The sequence below is a fragment of the Ornithodoros turicata genome, unplaced genomic scaffold, assembly GCF_037126465.1.
Source record: "Ornithodoros turicata isolate Travis unplaced genomic scaffold, ASM3712646v1 ctg00001049.1, whole genome shotgun sequence".
In the NCBI taxonomy this organism is placed as follows: Eukaryota; Metazoa; Arthropoda; class Arachnida; order Ixodida; family Argasidae; genus Ornithodoros; species Ornithodoros turicata.
The window spans coordinates 129,663-154,748 of record NW_026999448.1 but is presented as its reverse complement, the minus strand read 5'-3'; the positions used below and the strand labels follow the sequence as shown (position 1 = coordinate 154,748).

The 25,086-nt window shown below is 43.3% G+C and overlaps 1 protein-coding gene across 2 annotated transcripts in view; it reads right to left on the bottom strand.

Annotated features, from left to right (window-relative positions):
- The window catches only part of LOC135376171 (neprilysin-1-like), a 148,938-nt gene that overhangs the window by 104,108 nt on the left and 19,744 nt on the right, over positions 1-25,086 (bottom strand). The window lies entirely within an intron of this gene.

The following is a 25,086-nucleotide window of genomic DNA, read 5'->3' as shown; positions in this document are numbered from 1 at the left end:
TGGCTCCACTGTAAGAATAAGGATTCACGGATAACATGTTCACGGACAACCAGCATTCAGTATGATATCGCTGTGAGGGGGTCTTCCGATTATCGTAAGCGAGAGGAGCTAGGGTAGATGCACACGATGCAGCTTTACTCTCGCGCAACTGTGTTGCTCAATTATGTGGCGCTATGTGAAGGGCTTGCGCAACCAGGATGCAAGCGCGAGCAGCACGACGAATGGCCCCATAAGCGATATTTCTGGCAATCTTGAGACGTAACCTGTCAATCACTTGACTCCTCCTTTCAATTCATCCAATTGCAATAGCTGGCTATGGGGACATCACTCCCGAGACGTATATTCCGCAGCCCACACAAGAGCATGCTCGCAGCATGAAAGCTGTCCCAGCGCTTCACGTAAAACATTTCACGAGAACATGTTCTTCAATATGTCATTGCAAACTGTCATTCGTTTATTTACTCATTTATTTTTTCTTCTGCAGTTCTCGTTAGTGTCCAATTACATTAACATGACGGTGGCGATTACATTTTTTCGTGCCATCTCCCGAGTTTGTTCGACACTACCATGCCGCGAGTTGCTCACCTATGTGAAAAGAGCCTGCTATCTGGAACTTGAATAGCGCGAAATCGTTGCTCATTCCCAGAAATCCGGGACACGGTTTCTTCAAGTTGGCTTGACAGGCGTACTCGCTGCCCTCCATTGAAGCAATGCATTCCACCTGGTTTTGTTAGAATATCTGTTGACGCTGAGCTTTAGAAAGAAAAGCCCACACATGGGTGTTGCTGTGAGAGGCCCATCGATGGTGTACTAGTGGAATGGAAGCGCAAGAGCGTCACAGTTTTGTTCCTGGAGGACTTATTTTCGCCGTGTTGGCTTCATGGCAGAATGCACTGGTGTGCTATTTTTGTTGTATTTGGCTAAAACAATGGGTTCTCCGGAAAATGCGCATGTAGGACAGGAAAGTTGAATTTGTCTCGTACGCTTTGCAACTTTGTGCGCTGTTGTGGGACGCTCCTATTTTGTTCCCACGACAATAGAAGTATTGGCAAGCTCGGTGTGGCTTGCGAAGCGTCTGTACCTTCATTCCTCGATGAAGCACGCATGACATCGTTGGCTCAGTGGTAAAGATGCCGGTCTTTGCATTCGGGGTCCGTGGCTCGATCCGCGGACTGCTCGGCTTCTTTTTTTTTTCTTTTTTTTTTCCTTTTCTTCTTCATTGTCTTTTTTTTTGTTGAGGTAGTTTAACTGAGGTAGGTATGAGAGTAACAGCAGGGCGAGAGCGTCAGAGTTTTGGCTTAATAATGCTGTTCTGGATCTACAGGGTTCGCCAAGATAAACTTCGGGGTTTCTAACGGAGGTAAAACAAATAGGAACCGTGTCGGAAAGCTAAAGTAGGTGTCAGAGGATGTATTATGCCCCAAAATTTTATGTCGATACTGCCATTTGGTCCATTCCTCTGCGGATAAATCGTAAAAATTAGAAAACCGCCGCTGCCTAGTCGGCTATACTTGTGTTTCAGCTCCTTTCCGTCAGATGGCGAAACGGTCGAACGCGGCGTAGCAGGCGACATCGAAATCTGAACAAGTGGAACTGAATGCAGAATCGTAGTCTGCAACGCCGCGTTCGACCGTTTCGCCATCTGACGGAAAGAAGCTGAAACACAGGTATAGCCGTTTAAGCAGCGGCGATTTTTTAATTTTCACGATTTATCCACAGAGAAATGGACCAAGCGGCATTGTCGACATAAAATTTTGGGGCATAATACGTCTTCTAACATTACTTTGGCTTTCCGACACTGTTCTAATTTGTTTTATCTTCGTTACAAACCCCGAAGTTTATCTTGGCGAACCCTGTATATCACACTGCATGGCGTTCAGTTTGACTTAGTTGCCCAAATGCTGTGCGACAGCCTGTGCAGTTAATATGTGAATAGCAGATGACTTCTCCTTGCACTGCCACTTACTTCACCGCTACAGGAATCCCCGTTTTGCACAATACCACCCGCGTTTGTTGTAATGTAGATTATTGTCAACCATTTAAAATAAATTTAGGACTTGTGGCATAAACACCCTTTCTTGACTGTGAACTCCAGGTCGATGTGACAACGGAATCAATTATGTGGGTCAACTTTGACGCGCTCTTATGGTAAAGGTATTTAAGATGAACGAATTACCACGCGTGTTTGTTGTAGAGTTGATACATGATACATTTACCATAAATTTCGGACCTGTAACGAATGCAAACATCTCAGGGAAAAGAGCTGTAGCTTAAACGCCCTTGTCCCTGTCAAGGTGGAACTCATCAAATTTCCATTGATAGAGGTCGACATGACACGGAATCGACACGCGGGTACACTTTAACGTGCAATAATGGGGAAACTGATTGAAATGCACAAAATGCCACGCGTGTTTGTTGTTGTGTATATGCTTGTCCATCATTTACCATCAATTTGAAACATGTGGCTTAAACGTCAATTTTCATTGATAGAGGTCGACGTCACAGGGAATCGTCACGCGGGTACACTTTAACGCGCTATAATGATGAAACTAGTTGAAATGCACAAAGTGCCACCCGTGTTTGTTGTAGTGTAGATGTCAACCATTTACCATCAATTTCAAACATGTGGCTTAAACGTCCTTTGTTCCGTGCCAAGGCGGAACTCATCAAATTTTCATTGATAGAGGTCGCCCTGACGCGGAATCGTCAAGCACGTACACTTTAGCGCGTTATAATGGCGAAACTAATTGAAATGCACAAAGTGCCAGACGTGCTTGTTGTAGTGTAGACGCTTGTCCATCATTTACCATAAATTCCAAACATGTGGCTTAAACGTCCTTTGTTCCCAGTCAAGGCGGAACTCATCAATTTTTTTATGGATAGAGGACGACCTGACACGGAATCGTCGTGCGGGTACACTTTAACGCTCTGTAACGCTCTGTAATGGCGAAACTAATTGAAATGCACAGAGTGCCACGCGTATTTGTTGTAGTGTAGATGCCTGTCAATCATTTACCATCAATTTCAAACATGTGGTTTAAACCTCCTTTGTTCCCTGTCAAGGTGGAACTCATCAAATTTTCATTGATAGAGGTCGACGTCACACGGAATCGTCACGCGGGTACACTTTAACGCGCTATAATGATGAAACTAGTTGAAATGCACAAAGTGCCACCCGTGTTTGTTGTAGTGTAGATGTCAACCATTTACCATCAATTTCAAACATGTGGCTTAAACGTCCTTTGTTCCGTGCCAAGGCGGAACTCATCAAATTTTCATTGATAGAGGTCGCCCTGACGCGGAATCGTCAAGCACGTACACTTTAGCGCGTTATAATGGCGAAACTAATTGAAATGCACAAAGTGCCACACGTGCTTGTTGTAGTGTAGACGCTTGTCCATCATTTACCATAAATTCCAAACATGTGGCTTAAACGTCCTTTGTTCCCAGTCAAGGCGGAACTCATCAATTTTTTTATGGATAGAGGACGACCTGACACGGAATCGTCGTGCGGGTACACTTTAACGCTCTGTAACGCTCTGTAATGGCGAAACTAATTGAAATGCACAGAGTGCCACGCGTATTTGTTGTAGTGTAGATGCCTGTCAATCATTTACCATCAATTTCAAACATGTGGTTTAAACCTCCTTTGTTCCCTGTCAAGGTGGAACTCATCAAATTTTCATTGATAGAGGTCGACGTCACACGGAATCGTCACGCGGGTACACTTTAACGCGCTATAATGATGAAACTAGTTGAAATGCACAAAGTGCCACGCGTGTTTGTTGTAGTGTAGATGTCAACCATTTACCATCAATTTCAAACATGTGGCTTAAACGTCCTTTGTTCCGTGCCAAGGCGGAACTCATCAAATTTTCATTGATAGAGGTCGCCCTGACGCGGAATCGTCAAGCACGTACACTTTAGCGCGTTATAATGGCGAAACTAATTGAAATGCACAAAGTGCCACACGTGCTTGTTGTAGTGTAGACGCTTGTCCATCATTTACCATAAATTCCAAACATGTGGCTTAAACGTCCTTTGTTCCCAGTCAAGGCGGAACTCATCAATTTTTTATGGATAGAGGACGACCTGACACGGAATCGTCACGCGGGTACACTTTAACGCTCTGTAACGCTCTGTAATGGCGAAACTAATTGAAATGCACAGAAGTGCCACGCGTAGTTGTTGTAGTGTAGATGCCTGTCAATCATTTACCATCAATTTCAAACATGTGGTTTAAACCTCCTTTGTTCCCTGTCAAGGTGGATCTCATCAAATTTTCATTGACAGAGGTCGACGTCACACGGAATCGTCACGCGGGTACACTTTAACGTGCCATAATGGCGAAACTAATTGAAATGCACAACGTGCCACGGGTGTTAGTTGTTGTGTAGATGCCTGTCGATCATTTACCATCAATTCAAACATGTGGCTTAAACGTCCTTTGTTCACTGTCAAGGCGGAGCTCATCAAATTTTCATGGATAGAGGTCGACTTGACACGGAATCGTCACGCGGTACACTTTAACGCGCCATAATGGCGAAACTAATTCAAATGCACAAAGTGCCACGCGTGGTTGTTGTTGTGTAGATGCCTGTCAATCATTTACCATAAATTCCAAACAAGTGGCTTAAACGTCCTTTGTTCACTGTCAAGGCGGAGCTCATCAAATTTTCATGGATAGAGGTCGACATGACACGGAATCGTCACGCCGGTACACTTTAACGCGCCATAATGGCGAAACTAATTCAAATGCACAAAGTGCCACGCGTGGTTGTTGTTGTGTAGATGCCTGTCAATCATTTACCATAAATTCCAAACAAGTGGCTTAAACGTCCTTTGTTCACTGTCAAGGCGGAGCTCATCAAATTTTCATGGATAGAGGTCGACTTGACACGGAATCGTCACGCTCGGTACACTTTAACGCGCTATAATGGCGAAACTAATTGAAATGCACAAAGTGCCACGCGTGCTTGTTGTAGTGTAGACGCTTGTCCATCATTTACCATGAATTCCAAACATGTGGCTTAAACGTCCTTTGTGCCCTGTCAACGCGGAACTCATCAAATTTTCATGGATAGAGGTCGACTTGACACGGAATCGTCACGCCGGTACACTTTAACGCGCCATAATGGCGAAACTAATTCAAATGCACAAAGTGCCACGCGTGTTTGTTGTTGTGTAGATGCTTGTCCATCATTTACCATCAATTTCAAACATGTGGCTGAAACGTCCTTTGTTTCCTGTCAAGGCGGAACTCATCAAATTTTCATGGATAGAGGTCGACCTGACACGGAATCGTCACGCCGGTACACTTTAACGCGCCATAATGGCGAAACTAATTTAAATGCACAAAGTGCCACGCGTGTTTGTTGTTGTGTAGATGCCTGTCAATCATTTACCATCAATTTCAAACATGTGGCTTAAACGTCCTTTGTTTCCTGTCAAGGCGGAACTTCCACTGTATAGATCACACATCGCCACCGACTGCAACTGGGTACAATGGCCCAAAATGATCGTGACATATGTCTTTCCTGTCAGGAAATTTTGGATCCAGAGAGTGCTTGTCTTACTTGTTGTGAATGTGGATTTTCCTATCACCTTGGTATCTGCTCAGGCGTATCAGAGAGCACGTACCGCAGTAAGCATAATGCATTTTACGATGCCTGGAAATGTCAAACCTGTCGCGCGGGCAGAGGGAAACTGAAACCATCTGAAACAGCTAATTCACCAAACCTGGCTCAGGAGCTGAGCGAGATTAAGCAGATGCTGTTGACATTAATACCTGTCAGGGGAAAAGTAGATGAGCTGTCTAGAACAACAGAGGAAATCAAGCTTTCTGTCGAGGTGATGTCTGAAAAATATGATGAAATTATGAAGAGACAAATGGAGCAGGAGAAAGCCCTGAAAGAGATAGGTGCTAAGGTTAGGCGCCTAGAGGAGAGTAAAACCGATGACTGCGAACAATTGCGACAAGAGGTGAATCGACTTGAGCAGTACACAAGACTGAATAACCTAGAAATACATGGTGTCAAAATGACTCAGCATGAGGATCTTCACGGAAAATTGTGTGAGATTGCAGACCGGCTCGGTCTCGCTAAGCCTGAAATTGACCAAATAGAAGCTCTTCATAGGTTACCGTCGAAGCCCGGAAAGATTCCACCCATCATTGTGAGATTTGCAAATAGAAGACACCGAAATGAGTGGCTGAAAAACAAGCACAGATTAAGAACTGGAGGGGAAAACCGGTTAGATGTGGAGGAAATTTACATAGACGAGAATATGACCAGTCAAAACAAGAGGCTATTTTTTCTTGCCCGCAAGAAAGTGAAGGAAGGCAAGGCTAGGTTTGCCTGGCACAAGGACGGTCTGACCTTTGTGCGGAAATCGGAAGGGTCCCCCGCGATTAGGATACAAAAGGAAAGTGACCTTGATACGGTGTAATCAGATTGTGCACATGTTCTTTCTTCGCAATGACTATGACAAGCGACGTTAATAAATTGTACATAGACCCAGCTGTCTTTAGAGAAAAGTATAGTTCCATATCACACTCTTGCGTGTCTGTCTTGCATTTAAATGCACAAAGCTTATTAGCAAAACACGATGATGTAGAGCAATTCCTGGAATCCTTAGGCCATAGATTTACCATTCTTACTTTCACCGAAACATGGTTCAGAGGGAACCAAGTACAGGTAAATTTCCCTGGCTACCGCTGTGTATCGAATGGCAGAACAGATAGGCAGGGCGGCGGTATTGCCACATACACAGAACAGCCCTTCGTTCTTTGTGACAAATGTAGCGTTGTGAATAGCAATGTCGAAGCCCTGGTGATTGAAACGTGCGGCATGGTATTCGGTACTGTTTATCGCCCGCCGTCCGGGAATAAAATTTCCTTCCTGAACCATGTAGAGACGATATTATCGTACGCTGATTCCGTAAACCTTCCAGTACTGCTTGTCGGAGACATAAATATAAATTTGTTAGGCTGTTGTACATTGAGACATGACTTCCTAGAGCTTATTGAATAATATGGTTGCCACAACACAATCTCTTTACCCACTCGCCCACTGTCAGGCACCTTACTTGATCCTTGTATTACAAATGGCATGCTTGTGACATCAGGGGTAATGAATGTCCCAATAAGTGATCACTTACCCATATTCTGCCTTTTGAATACACTCAACCCTATTAGGCACCACATTCTGCGATATAGTGACCATACACGCGTCATTAATGACAACTCGCTAGAAGATTTCCATATGCGCATCTCGAATATCAACTGGGACAGCTTTTATGCGGAAAGTGACAGTAACACATTATACTCCATATTCCTTCAAAATATTACGAGCTGCTATAATGAATCCTTTCCGTTACTAACGCGTAGACACCGATCCAAAAAAATAAGGAAGCCTTGGATAACTAGAGAACTTTACTCACGCATCACCGCAAAGAACAAGCTCTTTCAACGGTTCCTAAAAACGCGTGATGGCATGATATGGCAGGAATTCAAACATATTCGTAACCAGTTAGCCACGGATACAAAGAGAGCGAAGGAAGAATACTACGCGCGGTATTTTACAAATGAGCGGAACAACCCACAGAAAGTCTGGAGAACTGTGAAGAACTTAGCATTTGGTAACACCCCACCACCGCTCCCTACAGAACTAACCATTGACTCTATATCGTATCAGGGCTCAGAACTAGCTAACATGGTTAATAACCATTTTGTCAATGTTGGGGCAACAGATAGCGCAGATCCCAGTTCTACAACCTTCGTTGGCTCGTTCCCTGTGAGTTCTGTCTATCTTTATCCGGCTACAGTTGCCGAGATTGAGGGGATATTGTGCGGATTAGATAATTCGCTGGCTGCTGGCGTCGACGACCTTAAAGTAAAGCCAATAAAGCACATATTGCCACTTATTAGTGACAAGCTTTGCTACTTGTGTAATAATATTTTAGAAACGGGTACCTTCCCTGACGCATTAAAAATAGCCAAAGTTACACTAATTTGCAAAGGAGGAGATGGAAATGACCTCAATAACTACCGCCCAATATCCGTTTTGCCACTCTTTTCAAAAGTGGTGGAGAGAATAATAAATGACAGACTCACCAGATTCGTTTTGAAACATAACATAATAACAAACGCACAATATGGATTTCAGAAAGGGAAATCCACTGAAACCGCATTAATGAGAATCAGAGACCAGATTGTGGAAAATATAGAAGATAAGCGGTATACTGTAGGCATATTCCTCGACCTAAGAAAGGCGTTTGACTCGATACAGCATGATATTTTACTGCGAAAATGTTATTCCTATGGTTTACGCGGGAAGATACACGAATTAATAAAAAGCTATCTGTATGAGCGCTTCCAATACGTCAAGCTTCATGGTTATGAATCTAATAAGCTTTTAATAAAGTACGGGGTACCCCAGGGATCCATTCTGGGGCCACTCTTATTCCTTCTTTACATCAATGACATCGTCTCCATTCCTAACACACCAGATATAATTTTGTATGCCGACGATACTAACATCTTTTTTTCCCACCATAGCCTGTCACACCTTGCCACGTTGATAAACAGCTATCTAGAACACCTTTCCAGATGGCTAGCAGCAAATCGATTAAGGGTAAATGTGAGGAAGACGAAATTCATAATATTTCGATCTATCAACAAGGTCTCCGACCCGACGTTCTCGCTAAGCATTAATGCGATTCCCTTAGAACAGGTTTCTGAGATAAAATTCCTCGGCGTATGGTTTCACGAGAATTTATTATGGAATACGCATGTTGATCACCTTACAAAACAACTATCCAAGGTAATCGGTGCTATCAGTCGCATTAGAAGAGCACTGCCAAGGTGGCTCATGAGCAATATTTATTACGCACTTGTCCATTCCAAACTCTCCTACTGCCTGTTAGTATGGGGCAACACATCAGCAAATAACCTAGGCAAAGTACACATTCTCCAGAGAAGAGCAATACGTTTTCTAACAAATGCCGACTTCTTTACTCCTTCTCCAGACCTTTTTTCCGACGCTCACATTCTTACTGTTAAACAAATGTTCATTTTAAAACTCGGAATTCATATTCATAAAGAAGTTAAGGAAAATCGCATAAACCTTACAACTAAACCACGACGTATGGGCTAAGGCACTTCAGGAATTACACAACGCCATGTGTGCGAACCAACTACGGGTATCAATCCATGGCCTATCTAGTGCCTCAATTTTTAAACAAATTTGCAAATTTTGTAAAGCCTGAGTACACACAGGCACAGTTCAGAGGACTCTTCCGCTCATATTTAGATGTCAATTATAACATTAAGCTATTTTAAAATGGTAAACCTTAGTATGGTTGCGTGTGCCTTTGGCTAAAGGACACTTTGCACAGCGCTGTATTTCTTTTTTTCTCTTTTGTGTGTACCATCTAGGTGAGAGATGAACATCCACGAACAGTGGAGTACTTGTACTGTACATGTAAAAAATGTTATCGATGTTACTACTGCATAATCACGTTGCAATAGACACTGTAATGGCGCACAGATATCCGCCGACTGTTTATGTTTGTCTGTATGCATTCCTGTTTGTCGGTCCAGGTACCTCGTCAGGCTCCGCCTTTTGTACCTGGACCTCATTTCTGTATTTTTGGAAATGAAATAAATAGAAATGAAAATGAAAAATGAAAAACTCATCAAATTTTCATTGATAGAGGTCGACGTCACACGGAATCGTCACGCGGGTACACTTTAACGTGCAATAATGGGGAAACTAATTGAAATGCACAACGTGCCACGCGTGTTTGTTGTAGTGTAGATGCTTGTCCATCATTTACCATCAATTTGAAACATGTGACTTAAACGTCCTTTGTTTCCTGTCAAGGCGGAACTCATCAAATTTTCATTGATAGAGGTCGACCTCACACGGAAGCGTCACGCGGGTACACTTTAACGCGCTATAATGATGAAACTAGTTGAAATGCACAAAGTGCCACGCGTGTTTGTTGTTGTGTAGATGCCTGTCAATCATTTACCATAAATTCCAAACAAGTGGCTTAAACGTCCTTTGTTCACTGTCAAGGCGGAACTCATCAAATTTTCATTGATAGAGGTCGACGTCACACGGAATCGTCACGCGGGTACACTTTAACGTGCAATAATGGGGAAACTAATTCAAATGCACAAAGTGCCACGCGTGTTTGTTGTTGTGTAGATGCCTGTCAATCATTTACCATAAATTCCAAACATGTGGCTTAAACGTCCTTTGTTTCCTGTCAAGGCGGAACTCATCAAGTTTTCATTGACAGAGGTCGACGTCACACGGAATCGTCACGCGGGTACACTTTAACGTGCAATAATGGGGAAACTAATTGAAATGCACAACGTGCCACGCGTGTTTGTTGTAGTGTAGATGCTTGTCCATCATTTACCATCAATTTGAAACATGTGGCTTAAACGTCCTTTGTTTCCTGTCAAGGCGGAACTCATCAAATTTTCATTGATAGAGGTCGACCTCACATGGAATCGTCACGCGGGTACACTTTAACGCGCTATAATGATGAAACTAGTTGAAATGAACAAAGTGCCACGCGTGTTTGTTGTAGTGTAGATGTCAACCATTTAACATCAATTTCAAACATGTGGCTTAAACGTCCTTTGTTCCGTGTCAAGGCGGAACTCATCAAATTTTCATTGATAGAGGTCGACCTGACGCGGAATCGTCAAGCACGTACGCTTTAGCGCGTTATAATGACGAAACTAATTGAAATGCACAAAGTGCCACGCGTGCTTGTTGTAGTGTAGACGCTTGTCCATCATTTACCATAAATTCCAAACATGTGGCTTAAACGTCCTTTGTGCCCTGTCAACGCGGAACTCATCAAATTTTCATGGATAGAGGTCGACTTGACACGGAATCGTCACGCCGGTACACTTTAACGCGCTATAATGATGAAACTAGTTGAAATGCACAAAGTGCCAAGCGTGTTTGTTGTAGTGTAGATGTCAACCATTTACCATCAATTTCAAACATGTGGCTTAAACGTCCTTTGTTCCGTGTCAAGGCGGAACTCATCAAATTTTCATTGATAGAGGTCGACCTGACAGGGAATCGTCAAGCACGTACGCTTTAGCGCGTTATAATGGCGAAACTAATTGAAATGCACAAAGTGCCACGCGTGTTTGTTGTTGTGTAGATGCCTGTCAATCATTTACCATCAATTTCAAACATGTGGCTTAAACGTCCTTTGTTTCCTGTCAAGGCGGAACTCATCAAATTTTCATTGATAGAGGTCGACGTCACACGGAATCGTCACGCGGGTACACTTTAACGTGCAATAATGGGGAAACTAATTGAAATGCACAACGTGCCACGCGTGTTTGTTGTAGTGTAGATGCTTGTCCATCATTTACCATCAATTTGAAACATGTGGCTTAAACGTCCTTTGTTTCCTCTCAAGGCGGAACTCATCAAATTTTCATTGATAGAGGTCGACCTCACACGGAATCGTCACGCGGGTACACTTTAACACGCTATAATGATGAAACTAGTTGAAATGCACAAAGTGCCACGCGTGTTTGTTGTAGTGTAGATGTCAACCATTTACCATCAATTTCAAACATGTGGCTTAAACGTCCTTTGTTCCGTGTCAAGGCGGAACTCATCAAATTTTCATTGATAGAGGTCGACCTGACACGGAATCGTCAAGCACGTACGCTTTAGCGCGTTATAATGGCGAAACTAATTGAAATGCACAAAGTGCCACGCGTGCTTGTTGTAGTGTAGACGCTTGTCCATCATTTACCATAAATTCCAAACATGTGGCTTAAACGTCCTTTGTGCCCTGTCAACGCGGAACTCATCAAATTTTAATGGATAGAGGTCGACTTGACACGGAATCGTCACGCCGGTACACTTTAACGCGCCATAATGGCGAAACTAATTCAAATGCACAAAGTGCCACGCGTGTTTGTTGTTGTGTAGATGCTTGTCCATCATTTACCATCAATTTCAAACATGTGGCTTAAACGTCCTTTGTTTCCTGTCAAGGCGGAACTCATCAAATTTTCATTGATAGAGGTCGACGTCACACGGAATCGTCACGCGGGTACGCTTTAACGCGCTATAATGATGAAACTAGTTGAAATGCACAAAGTGCCACGCGTGTTTGTTGTTGTGTAGATGCCTGTCAATCATTTACCATAAATTCCAAACAAGTGGCTTAAACGTCCTTTGTTCACTGTCATTGCGGAACTCATCAAATTTTCATTGATAGAGGTCGACGTCACACGGAATCGTCACACGGGTACACTTTAACGTGCAATAATGGGGAAACTAATTCAAATGCACAAAGTGCCACGCGTGTTTGTTGTTGTGTAGATGCCTGTCAATCATTTACCATAAATTCCAAACATGTGGCTTAAACGTCCTTTGTTTCCTGTCAAGGCGGAACTCATCAAGTTTTCATTGACAGAGGTCGACGTCACACGGAATCGTCACGCGGGTACACTTTAACGTACAATAATGGGGAAACTAATTGAGATGCACAACGTGCCACGCGTGTTTGTTGTAGTGTAGATGCTTGTCCATCATTTACCATCAATTTGAAACATGTGGCTTAAACGTCCTTTGTTTCCTGTCAAGGCGGAACTCATCAAATTTTCATTGATAGAGGTCGACCTCACACGGAATCGTCACGCGGGTACACTTTAACGCGCTGTAATGATGAAACTAGTTGAAATGCACAAAGTGCCACGCGTGTTTGTTGTAGTGTAGATGTCAACCATTTACCATGAATTTCAAACATGTGGCTTAAACGTCCTTTGTTCCGTGTCAAGGCGGAACTCATCAAATTTTCATTGATAGAGGTCGACCTGACACGGAATCGTCAAGCACGTACGCTTTAGCGCGTTATAATGGCGAAACTAATTGAAATTCACAAAGTGCCACGCGTGTTTGTTGTTGTGTAGATGCCTGTCAATCACTTCCCATCAATTTCAAACATGTGGCTTAAACGTCCTTTGTTTCCTGTCAAGGCGGAACTCATCAAATTTTCATTCATAGAGGTCGACGTCACACGGAATCGTCACGCGGGTACACTTTAACGTGCAAGAATGGGGAAACTAATTGAAATGCACAACGTGCCACGCGTGTTTGTTGTAGTGTAGATGCTTGTCCATCATTTACCATGTTTCAAACATGTGGCTTAAACGTCCTTTGTTCCGTGTCAAGGCGGAACTCATCAAATTTTCATTGATAGAGGTCGACCTGACACGGAATCGTCAAGCACGTACGCTTTAGCGCGTTATAATGGCGAAACTAATTGAAATGCACAAAGTGCCACGCGTGCTTGTTGTAGTGTAGACGCTTGTCCATCATTTACCATAAATTCCAAACATGTGGCTTAAACGTCCTTTGTGCCCTGTCAACGCGGAACTCATCAAATTTTAATGGATAGAGGTCGACTTGACACGGAATCGTCACGCCGGTACACTTTAACGCGCCATAATGGCGAAACTAATTCAAATGCACAAAGTGCCACGCGTGTTTGTTGTTGTGTAGATGCTTGTCCATCATTTACCATCAATTTCAAACATGTGGCTTAAACGTCCTTTGTTTCATTGATAGAGGTCGACGTCACACGGAATCGTCACGCGGGTACGCTTTAACGCGCTATAATGATGAAACTAGTTGAAATGCACAAAGTGCCACGCGTGTTTGTTGTTGTGTAGATGCCTGTCAATCATTTACCATAAATTCCAAACAAGTGGCTTAAACATCCTTTGTTCACTTTCAAGGCGGAACTCATCAAATTTTTATTGATAGAGGTCGACGTCACACGGAATCGTCACGCGGGTACACTTTAACGTGCAATAATGGGGAAACTAATTCAAATGCACAAAGTGCCACGCGTGTTTGTTTTGTGTAGAAGCCTGTCAATCATTTACCATAAATTCCAAACATGTGGCTTAAACGGCCTTTGTTTCCTGTCAAGGCGGAACTCATCAAGTTTTCATTGACAGAGGTCGACGTCACACGGAATCGTCACGCGGGTACACTTTACCGTGCAATAATGGGGAAACTAATTGAAATGCACAAAGTGCCACGCGTGTTTGTTGTAGTGTAGAAGCCTGTCAATCATTTACCATAAATTCCAAACATGTGGCTTAAACGTCCTTTGTTTCCTGTAAAGGCGGAACTCATCAAATTTTCATTGATAGAGGTCGACCTCACACGGAATCGTCACGCGGGTAAACTTTAACGCGCTATAATGATGAAACTAGTTGAAATGCACAAAGTGCCACGCGTGTTTGTTGTAGTGTAGATGTCAACCATTTACCATCAATTTCAAACATGTGGCTTAAACGTCCTTTGTTCCGTGTCAAGGCGGAACTCATCAAATTTTCATTGATAGAGGTCGACCTGACACGGAATCGTCAAGCACGTACGCTTTAGCGCGTTATAATGGCGAAACTAATTGAAATGCATAAAGTGCCACGCGTGCTTGTTGTAGTGTAGACGCTTGTCCATCATTTACCATAAATTCCAAACATGTGGCTTAAACGTCCTTTGTGCCCTGTCAACGCGGAACTCATCAAATTTTAATGGATAGAGGTCGACTTGACACGGAATCGTCACGCCGGTACACTTTAACGCGCCATAATGGCAAAACTAATTCAAATGCACAAAGTGCCACGCGTGTTTGTTGTTGTGTAGATGCTTGTCCATCATTTACCATCAATTTCAAACATGTGGCTTAAACGTCCTTTGTTTCCTGTCAAGGCGGAACTCATCAAATTTTCATTGATAGAGGTCGACGTCACACGGAATCGTCACGCGGGTACGCTTTAACGCGCTATAATGATGAAACTAGTTGAAATGCACAAAGTGCCACGCGTGTTTGTTGTTGTGTAGATGCCTGTCAATCATTTACCATAAATTCCAAACAAGTGGCTTAAACGTCCTTTGTTCACTGTCAAGGCGGAACTCATCAAATTTTCATTGATAGAGGTCGACGTCACACGGAATCGTCACGCGGGTACACTTTAACGTGCAATAATGGGGAAACTAGTTGAAATGCACAAAGTGCCACGCGTGTTTGTTGTAGTGTAGATGTCAACCATTTACCATCAATTTCAAACATGTGGCTTAAACGTCCTTTGTTCCGTGTCAAGGCGGAACTCATCAAATTTTCATTGATAGAGGTCGACCTGACACGGAATCGTCAAGCACGTACGCTTTAGCGCGTTATAATGGCAAAACTAATTGAAATGCACAAAGTGCCACGCGTGTTTGTTGTTGTGTAGATGCCTGTCAATCATTTACCATCAATTTCAAACATGTGGCTTAAACGTCCTTTGTTTCCTGTCAAGGCGGAACTCATCAAATTTTCATTGATAGAGGTCGACCTCACTCGGAATCGTCACGCGGGTACACTTTAACGCGCTATAATGATGAAACTAGTTGAAATGCACAAAGTGCCACGCGTGTTTGTTGTAGTGTAGATGTCAACCATTTACCATCAATTTCAAACATGTGGCTTAAACGTCCTTTGTTCCGTGTCAAGGCGGAACTCATCAAATTTTCATTGATAGAGGTCGACCTGACACGGAATCGTCAAGCACGTACGCTTTAGCGCGTTATAATGGCGAAACTAATTGAAATTCACAAAGTGCCACGCGTGTTTGTTGTTGTGTAGATGCCTGTCAATCATTTACCATCAATTTCAAACATGTGGCTTAAACGTCCTTTGTTTCCTGTCAAGGCGGAACTCATCAAATTTTCATTCATAGAGGTCGACGTCACACGGAATCGTCACGCGGGTACACTTTAACGTGCAATAATGGGGAAACTAATTGAAATGCACAACGTGCCACGCGTGTTTGTTGTAGTGTAGATGCTTGTCCATCATTTACCATCAATTTCAAACATGTGGCTTAAACGTCCTTTGTTCCGTGTCAAGGCGGAACTCATCAAATTTTCATTGATAGAGGTCGACCTGACACGGAATCGTCAAGCACGTACGCTTTAGCGCGTTATAATGGCGAAACTAATTGAAATGCACAAAGTGCCACGCGTGCTTGTTGTAGTGTAGACGCTTGTCCATCATTTACCATAAATTCCAAACATGTGGCTTAAACGTCCTTTGTGCCCTGTCAACGCGGAACTCATCAAATTTTAATGGATAGAGGTCGACTTGACACGGAATCGTCACGCCGGTACACTTTAACGCGCCATAATGGCGAAACTAATTCAAATGCACAAAGTGCCACGCGTGTTTGTTGTTGTGTAGATGCTTGTCCATCATTTACCATCAATTTCAAACATGTGGCTTAAACGTCCTTTGTTTCCTGTCAAGGCGGAACTCATCAAATTTTCATTGATAGAGGTCGACGTCACACGGAATCGTCACGCGGGTACGCTTTAACGCGCTATAATGATGAAACTAGTTGAAATGCACAAAGTGCCACGCGTGTTTGTTGTTGTGTAGATGCCTGTCAATCATTTACCATCAATTCCAAACAAGTGGCTTCAACGTCCTTTGTTCACTGTCATTGCGGAAGTCATCAAATTTTCATTGATAGAGGTCGACGTCACACGGAATCGTCACGCGGGTACACTTTAACGTGCAATAATGGGGAAACTAATTCAAATGCACAAAGTGCCACGCGTGTTTGTTGTTGTGTAGATGCCTGTCAATCATTTACCATAAATTCCAAACATGTGGCTTAAACGTCCTTTGTTTCCTGTCAAGGCGGAACTCATCAAGTTTTCATTGACAGAGGTCGACGTCACACGGAATCGTCACGCGGGTACACTTTAACGTACAATAATGGGGAAACTAATTGAAATGCACAACGTGCCACGCGTGTTTGTTGTAGTGTAGATGCTTGTCCATCATTTACCATCAATTTGAAACATGTGGCTTAAACGTCCTTTGTTTCCTGTCAAGGCGGAACTCATCAAATTTTCATTGATAGAGGTCGACCTCACACGGAATCGTCACTTGGGTAAACTTTAACGCGCTATAATGATGAAACTAGTTGAAATGCACAAAGTGCCACGCGTGCTTGTTGTAGTGTAGATGTCAACCATTTACCATCAATTTCAAACATGTGGCTTAAACGTCCTTTGTTTCCTGTCAAGGCGGAACTCATCAAATTTTCATTGATAGAGGTCGACGTCACACGGAATCGTCACGCGGGTACGCTTTAACGCGCTATAATGATGAAACTAGTTGAAATGCACAAAGTGCCACGCGTGTTTGTTGTTGTGTAGATGCCTGTCAATCATTTACCATCAATTCCAAACAAGTGGCTTCAACGTCCTTTGTTCACTGTCATTGCGGAAGTCATCAAATTTTCATTGATAGAGGTCGACCTGACACGGAATCGTCAAGCACGTACGCTTTAGCGCGTTATAATGGCGAAACTAATTGAAATGCACAAAGTGCCACGCGTGCTTGTTGTAGTGTAGACGCTTGTCCATCATTTACCATAAACTCCAAACATGTGGCTTAAACGTCCTTTGTGCCCTGTCAACGCGGAACTCATCAAATTTTAATGGATAGAGGTCGACTTGACACGGAATCGTCACGCCGGTACACTTTAACGCGCCATAATGGCGAAACTAATTCAAATGCACAAAGTGCCACGCGTGTTTGTTGTTGTGTAGATGCTTGTCCATCATTTACCATCAATTTCAAACATGTGGCTTAAACGTCCTTTGTTTCCTGTCAAGGCGGAACTCATCAAATTTTCATTGATAGAGGTCGACGTCACACGGAATCGTCACGCGGGTACGCTTTAACGCGCTATAATGATGAAACTAGTTGAAATGCACAAAGTGCCACGCGTGTTTGTTGTTGTGTAGATGCCTGTCAATCATTTACCATAAATTCCAAACAAGTGGCTTAAACGTCCTTTGTTCACTGTCAAGGCGGAACTCATCAAATTTTCATTGATAGAGGTCGACGTCACACGGAATCGTCACGCGGGTACACTTTAACGTGCAATAATGGGGAAACTAATTCAAATGCACAAAGTGCCACGCGTGTTTGTTGTTGTGTAGATGCCTGTCAATCATTTACCATAAATTCCAAACATGTGGCTTAAACGTCCTTTGTTTCCTGTCAAGGCGGAACTCATCAAGTTTTCATTGACAGAGGTCGACGTCACACGGAATCGTCACGCGGGTACACTTTAACGTGCAATAATGGGGAAACTAATTGAAATGCACAACGTGCCACGCGTGTTTGTTGTAGTGTAGATGCTTGTCCATCATTTACCATCAATTTGAAACATGTGGCTTAAACGTCCTTTGTTTCCTGTCAAGGCGGAACTCATCAAATTTTCATTGATAGAGGTCGACCTCACATGGAATCGTCACGCGGGTACACTTTAACGCGCTATAATGATGAAACTAGTTGAAATGCACAAAGTGCCACGCGTGTTTGTTGTAGTGTAGATGTCAACCATTTAACATCAATTTCAAACATGTGGCTTAAACGTCCTTTGTTCCGTGTCAAGGCGGAACTCATCAAATTTTCATTGATAGAGGTCGGCCTGACGCGGAATCGTCAAGCACGTACGCTTTAGCGCGTTATAATGGCGAAACTAATTGAAATGCACAAAGTGCCACGCGTGCTTGTTGTAGTGTAGACGCTTGTCCATCATTTACCATAAATTCCAAACATGTGGCTTAAACGTCCTTTGTGCCCTGTGAACGCGGATCTCATCAAATTTTCATGGATAGAGGTCGACTTGACACGGAATCGTCACGCCGGTACACTTTAACGCGCCATAATGGCGAAACTAATTCAAATGCACAAAGTGCCACGCGTGTTTGTTGTTGTCTAGATGCCTGTCAATCATTTACCATAAATTCCAAACAAGTGGCTTAAACGTCCTTTGTTCACTGTCAAGGTGGAACTCATCAAATTTTCATTGATAGAGGTCGACGTCACACGGAATCGTCACGCGGGTACACTTTAACGTGCAATAATGGGGAAACTAATTCAAATGCACAAAGTGCCACGCGTGTTTGTTGTTGTGTAGATGCCTGTCAATCATTTACCATAAATTCCAAACATGTGGCTTAAACGTCCTTTGTTTCCTGTCAAGGCGGAACTCATCAAATTTTCATTGACAGAGGTCGACGTCACACGGAATCGTGACGCGGGTACACTTTAACGTGCAATAATGGGGAAACTAATTGAAATGCACAACGTGCCACGCGTGTTTGTTGTAGTGTAGATGCTTGTCTATCATTTACCATCAATTTGAAACATGTGGCTTAAACGTCCTTTGTTTCCTGTCAAGGCGGAACTCATCAAATTTTCATTGATAGAGGTCGACCTCACACGGAATCGTCACGCGGGTACACTTTAACGCGCTATAATGATGAAACTAGTTGAAATGAACAAAGTGCCACGCGTGTTTGTTGTAGTGTAGATGTCAACCATTTACCATCAATTTCAAACAAGTGGCATAAACGTCCTTTGTTCACTGTCAAGGCGGAACTCATCAAATTTTCATTGATAGAGGTCGACGTCACACGGAATCGTCACGCGGGTACACTTTAACGTGCAATAATGGGGAAACTAATTCAAATGCACAAAGTGCCACGCGTGTTTGTTGTTGTGTAGATGCCTGTCAATCATTTACCATAAATTCCAAACATGTGGCTTAAACGTCCTTTGTTTCCTGTCAAGGCGGAACTCATCAAATTTTCATTGACAGAGGTCGACGTCACACGGAATCGTGACGCGGGTACACTTTAACGTGCAATAATGGGGAAACTAATTGAAATGCACAACGTGCCACGCGTGTTTGTTGTAGTGTAGATGCTTGTCTATCATTTACCATCAATTTGAAACATGTGGCTTAAACGTCCTTTGTTTCCTGTCAAGGCGGAACTCATCAAATTTTCATTGATAGAGGTCGACCTCACACGGAATCGTCACGCGGGTACACTTTAACGCGCTATAATGATGAAACTAGTTGAAATGAACAAAGTGCCACGCGTGTTTGTTGTAGTGTAGATGTCAACCATTTACCATCAATTTCAAACATGTGGCTTAAACGTCCTTTGTTCCGTGTCAAGGCGGAACTCATCAAATTTTCATTGATAGTGGTCGACCTCACACGGAATCGTCACGCGGGTACACTTTAACGCGCTATAATGATGAAACTAGTTGAAATGAACAAAGTGCCACGCGTGTTTGTTGTAGTGTAGATGTCAACCATTTACCATCAATTTCAAACATGTGGCTTAAACGTCCTTTGTTCCGTGTCAAGGCGGAACTCATCAAATTTTCATTGATAGAGGTCTACCTGACACGGTATCGTCAAGCACGTACGCTTTAGCGCGTTATAATGGCGAAACTAATTGAAATGCACAAAGTGCCACGCGTGCTTGTTGTAGTGTAGACGCTTGTCCATCATTTACCATAAATTCCAAACATGTGGCTTAAACGTCCTTTGTGCCCTGTCAACGCGGAACTCATCAAATTTTCATGGATAGAGGTCGACTTGACACGGAATCGTCACGCCGGTATACACTTTAACGCGCCATAATGGCGAAACTAATTCAAATGCACAAAGTGCCACGCGTGTTTGTTGTTGTGTAGATGCCTGTCAATCATTTACCATAAATTCCAAACAAGTGGCTTAAACGTCCTTTGTTCACTGTCAAGGCGGAACTCATCAAATTTTCATTCATCGAGATCGATATGACGACGGAGTCCTGGTGAAAGCCAACTTGGACGCGCTCTGTAATGGTGAAACTAAATAGGATGCACAAAGTTACAAGCATGTTTTTTGTAATGTAGATTTTTTATGTAATGTAGATCGAACTTGTGGCTTAAACGTCCGTTGTTCCCTGTAAGGACACAACTCACCAAATTTTCATTCGAGGTCAATATGACGACGGAACCAATTATGCGGGTCAGCTTTGACTCGCTCTAATGGTAATTTGAATTAAAGTGAAGAAATTCCTATGCATGCTTTTCGCAGTGTAGATGTATTTCAATGATTTAACATAAATTCCGGACATGTGGCTTAAACTTCCTTTATTCGCTACCTCGCCAAATTTTTCGTTCTCATGCAGCATTGTGCAAGGCCGTAACCTCCTTACGGGTTAACTCGTTCTTATAGCAAAATAATGAATATCTTAAAAATACCATGCGTGTTTATTGTCATATACATGGTGTCCCAGCTAAATGTTACCATATTTTTTAAAAGTATATGTATAACTTTTTCCGAGATGAAATCAATTGCAATATATCATATGCTGAAGGGCGCTCTCTAGGAAGGCATTAGGAGACTTCTAAGGCAATGTCTTAACTAAGTTTCAATAATGAACTGTTTAATTATGAATGCTACGAAGTTGTTCCAATGAGAACATCTGACCTCTTTATTTTATTTATTACGCATCTCTAGAGTGGCGTCTTTCCTTCGCCCCCAACACGAGAGAATGGAAGAGCACACTGTCGCCTCTTGCGTCCGTGAAAAAGATTTAAAAAAAGACGGAAAATGCAGCTCAAGATAAGCGCCGCACCGATGAGTCACCCAGATATTTTTTTTTTCTTTCCGCAAGTTAACCAATCTTCCACGCATGAGTCGGCACTGTGCTCTTTCACTCTCTCGCATCGGGGGTCAACGAAAGACGCTTTTTCGAAGACGCACAATGAACAAAATAAAGAGAAAAAAAAACGGTGTTTCTTCACACAATTTTTTTCATGCGATATATCGAACAGACTTCTGTTCTGAAAACGGCTTTGGTATCTGGTGACCGAAGAGTTAAGATTTTGGAACAATTTCGAAGCTTTTCTAATTAAAAGTTAATTATTGAAAGAATTAAGACATTGCCTTAGGAGTCTGCTAATGCCCTCCTAGGGAATGCCCTTCAGCATACGCTATATCTCAAATTGATTTCATCTCGGAAGAAGTGATAGATATATTTTTTTTTAATATGGTCACATTTAGCTGGGATACCCTGCATACAGGGTAAGTGAAGTAAGACTGAATGAATTTGATGAAATCCGCGAATGACTTTCAAAATGACTTTCTCGCAAAAGTCGTTGTACGCAACCAATTCAAAGGTGGTGACGTATACACAAATAGCGCAGCCGTTAACTAACCGCAAGAACCGAAATCACAGAACCTTTTTGCGCTTTAGTACAAAAATGCGCGAACATACAAAATAATTGAACACTGTTCGGGTTTTGCGGCAATTTCTCCTCTCCCTGACTCGGTGTCACCACTTCTCAACTGACAACAGGTTGTTCCTGAAATCATGGAACAGCCCGCTTTGTCCCTGGAGCGAGGGAAATAGCGATGTTGTTTCTCAGTCTACATTATCATAAAACGTGCCGTACTTGACTTTCTTTCCGCGTTATCTCGTTTGATCTGCACAACACAGTTCGCGATGTGACGTGATAAACGTCACGCAATAAAACTACAAATGCATAACTATAAAAACCTGGCAGATAACAAAAAGGCAATCACCGATTCCGCTGCTTAATAAATGTCTGCGTTGTATCAAATTTTAACGAGAGAAAAACAACGAGGACGCTAGGAAGCGGGGGGCCCCATGTTTTGAGGAACAGCGTGATGTCAGTATCGTCAAACGGTGACAGTGAAGGTGATAGGAAAGAGCGGCTGCCGAACTCGCGGCAACTCTCGACGATACTGCATTTTCGCTCATTTTTTAAGGGCACAGAAAAGTGTTACTGTTTCGATTCCTGCTGACTAGACTTCTCAGGGTTGTGTTCTCCCAATTTAGAATTGCGCGCTCAGCTTGTTTTCAGGAATTATGAAGATTCATTACAAAAATAATTAACGGCCGCACTAATTACATTGATAATACACATACCGTCCACAACTATTGCGCTCGAGACATTGTGCTGCTTGGGCATCTCTCTTCCTTGTCTCTGATTCGAGCGCCTATTTGAGCAACACCTACAGGATATGGAGAAGACCTGTGCCTTGCGTCGCATTGGAAGGCCTGCTGTTACTATTGTGGATGCTGCCATGAAGTAAATGAAAGAAGGAACGAGAAGAAAGCTCGAAGCAGGTCGCAGGCCTCCATATAGGTGACGTAAGCGTGCATGCCCGACATTATTTAGGAAGTGTTGGTTTCGGCACTTTCTTGTGCCGAACGTGACTCTGCTTTCACCTCTAGATGTTCTGAAAATAAGCAGTCTTCCGCTTGTTTATTTTCTTATTTTTAGTTCTCTAAGGGAGGGAGTTGATAACCGACAAGCATTCTTGATGGTGCCGGGAAGAGACTAAGACGCAAAATTTGGAATTAAGCATTGAAGTGTCCTCATGATAAGGTCAATAACAAACCGAAGCGTACGATACAGTGATCACTGAGTAACAAGGCGCAAGTAACAAAGTGAGGTGCGGTTACTGAATTCGCTTCCTTAGCTTATAGAGCATAATTTCTTCTCAGCATAATGTAAGATAATTTATTGGCTTTTCCTCAGACGCTGTCACAGATACGTCGGCACATTTCCCTCAGAAGTCGCCGCAGGACACACATTGGTCATCGTCGACGGCATCCCCATTCCCCACAGAGAGAACAAAAAATGGACCAGGGCTAGCCTTACAAGTGGCAATCACCCCGTTCCACACGCTACGAGCAGCACCCCAGCACTCTGAGCAGCACCACAGCGAAAAAAAGTTTGGCAAAGCTTATCAAAGCTGATTCATCACGTTTTCATTCTGCGCTGGGCAATTGCTTCTGATAGCCGGGCTCCGCGCGCGATATCTGATGTACAAATTCCCTTTCTCGTCTGCCCACGTCTCATTCCATCTTCCTTCCTCCTCGCCGCATACTTTTCTTTCAAGTTGGCTTTCTTACACGTTCTTCTGCTATCAGGCAGAACCTGCATCAGAGGAGGTGTCCCTGAATTCTGGTAATGGAAAAGAGGCTGCAGCAAAACTTGTATCGTATGAATCGAAAAGAGTAAAAAAAAAAGGAAATAAGGAAAACAAAACGTTCCTGCTGGGCAGCTGAATTTCATTTCTGGCATCACTGACAAAATCTTTGCAAATAGAAAGCATGCTTATGTGAATTTGAAAATGGGATTTAGCAACGTAGGTTCAGCATGGGCATGATTCTTCTTTGAGGCCAGTACAGCACTTGACGTGGGTTGCGGGTACAGAATCGCTTCCACTCTGTTTCACTGTCGCCCCTCGATTAACTGGACACGAAATTTGTTCCGTGAACACACATCACCTGTGCTTGGTTGCAGATCCAGTAGTGCTTGAGCTCCAGGCATGCATCCAGCGAGTGTTTCGCTGGATGCATGCCTGGAGCTTAAACCTCAAAAAAATAAAACCTTCGACGAAAACCATGCCAAATCACGAACGACACATGGTCTGCGAGCAACATGACGACGTGCGCTCGCGCGCGGTACGCTTGCGAGTTGTATGCACGCATCACTACACCTCAGTGCATGACTCGCGCCTGACTGGCGCTGTGAGCATGCGCCCACGACACTTTCATAGAAATATTATTTCATCAAGAAATATTATTTCAAAACTGAGGGTTTTTCGTTCATGCCCCGCCCCTTAAAAAAAATTATATGCGATATCATTTATGAGCAGACCCCCTGAGTTTTCTTGAGATACAGCAAGCCCTGCACTCATTCGCTGCTGCTTGGAGATCACGTGTTCAAGGACGGCTACAAAACCGCCGTGAGAGCTCCCATGGTTAGCTCCCGTGGCCTATAGTGGCTAAGATGATAGCATTTCACGCCATGACTGGAAGGTGACCAGGGTCCGACTCCAAGTGCCGGCTGTACTGTCTGCGTATTTTCGCTGTGTTCTCCTGAGAAGCTTGAAGACAAACGTCGGCAGAGTTCACTGTGAAGTCGGCCCAGGACGTACGATCCCCTTCTGCGGTTGGGAGATCGTCCCCCGCAAAACATTAGATTGACAATTAGTTTTTCCCTCCTCCCGACCCCAGTTGTGCGCGTCGACGAAGAAACCCCCCAAAGTGAGGGTCTCGAACCGCCCCTGCATGTGATGCTTTTCCCATTCAAAAAAAAAACGTACTGAAAGAACACAAGATG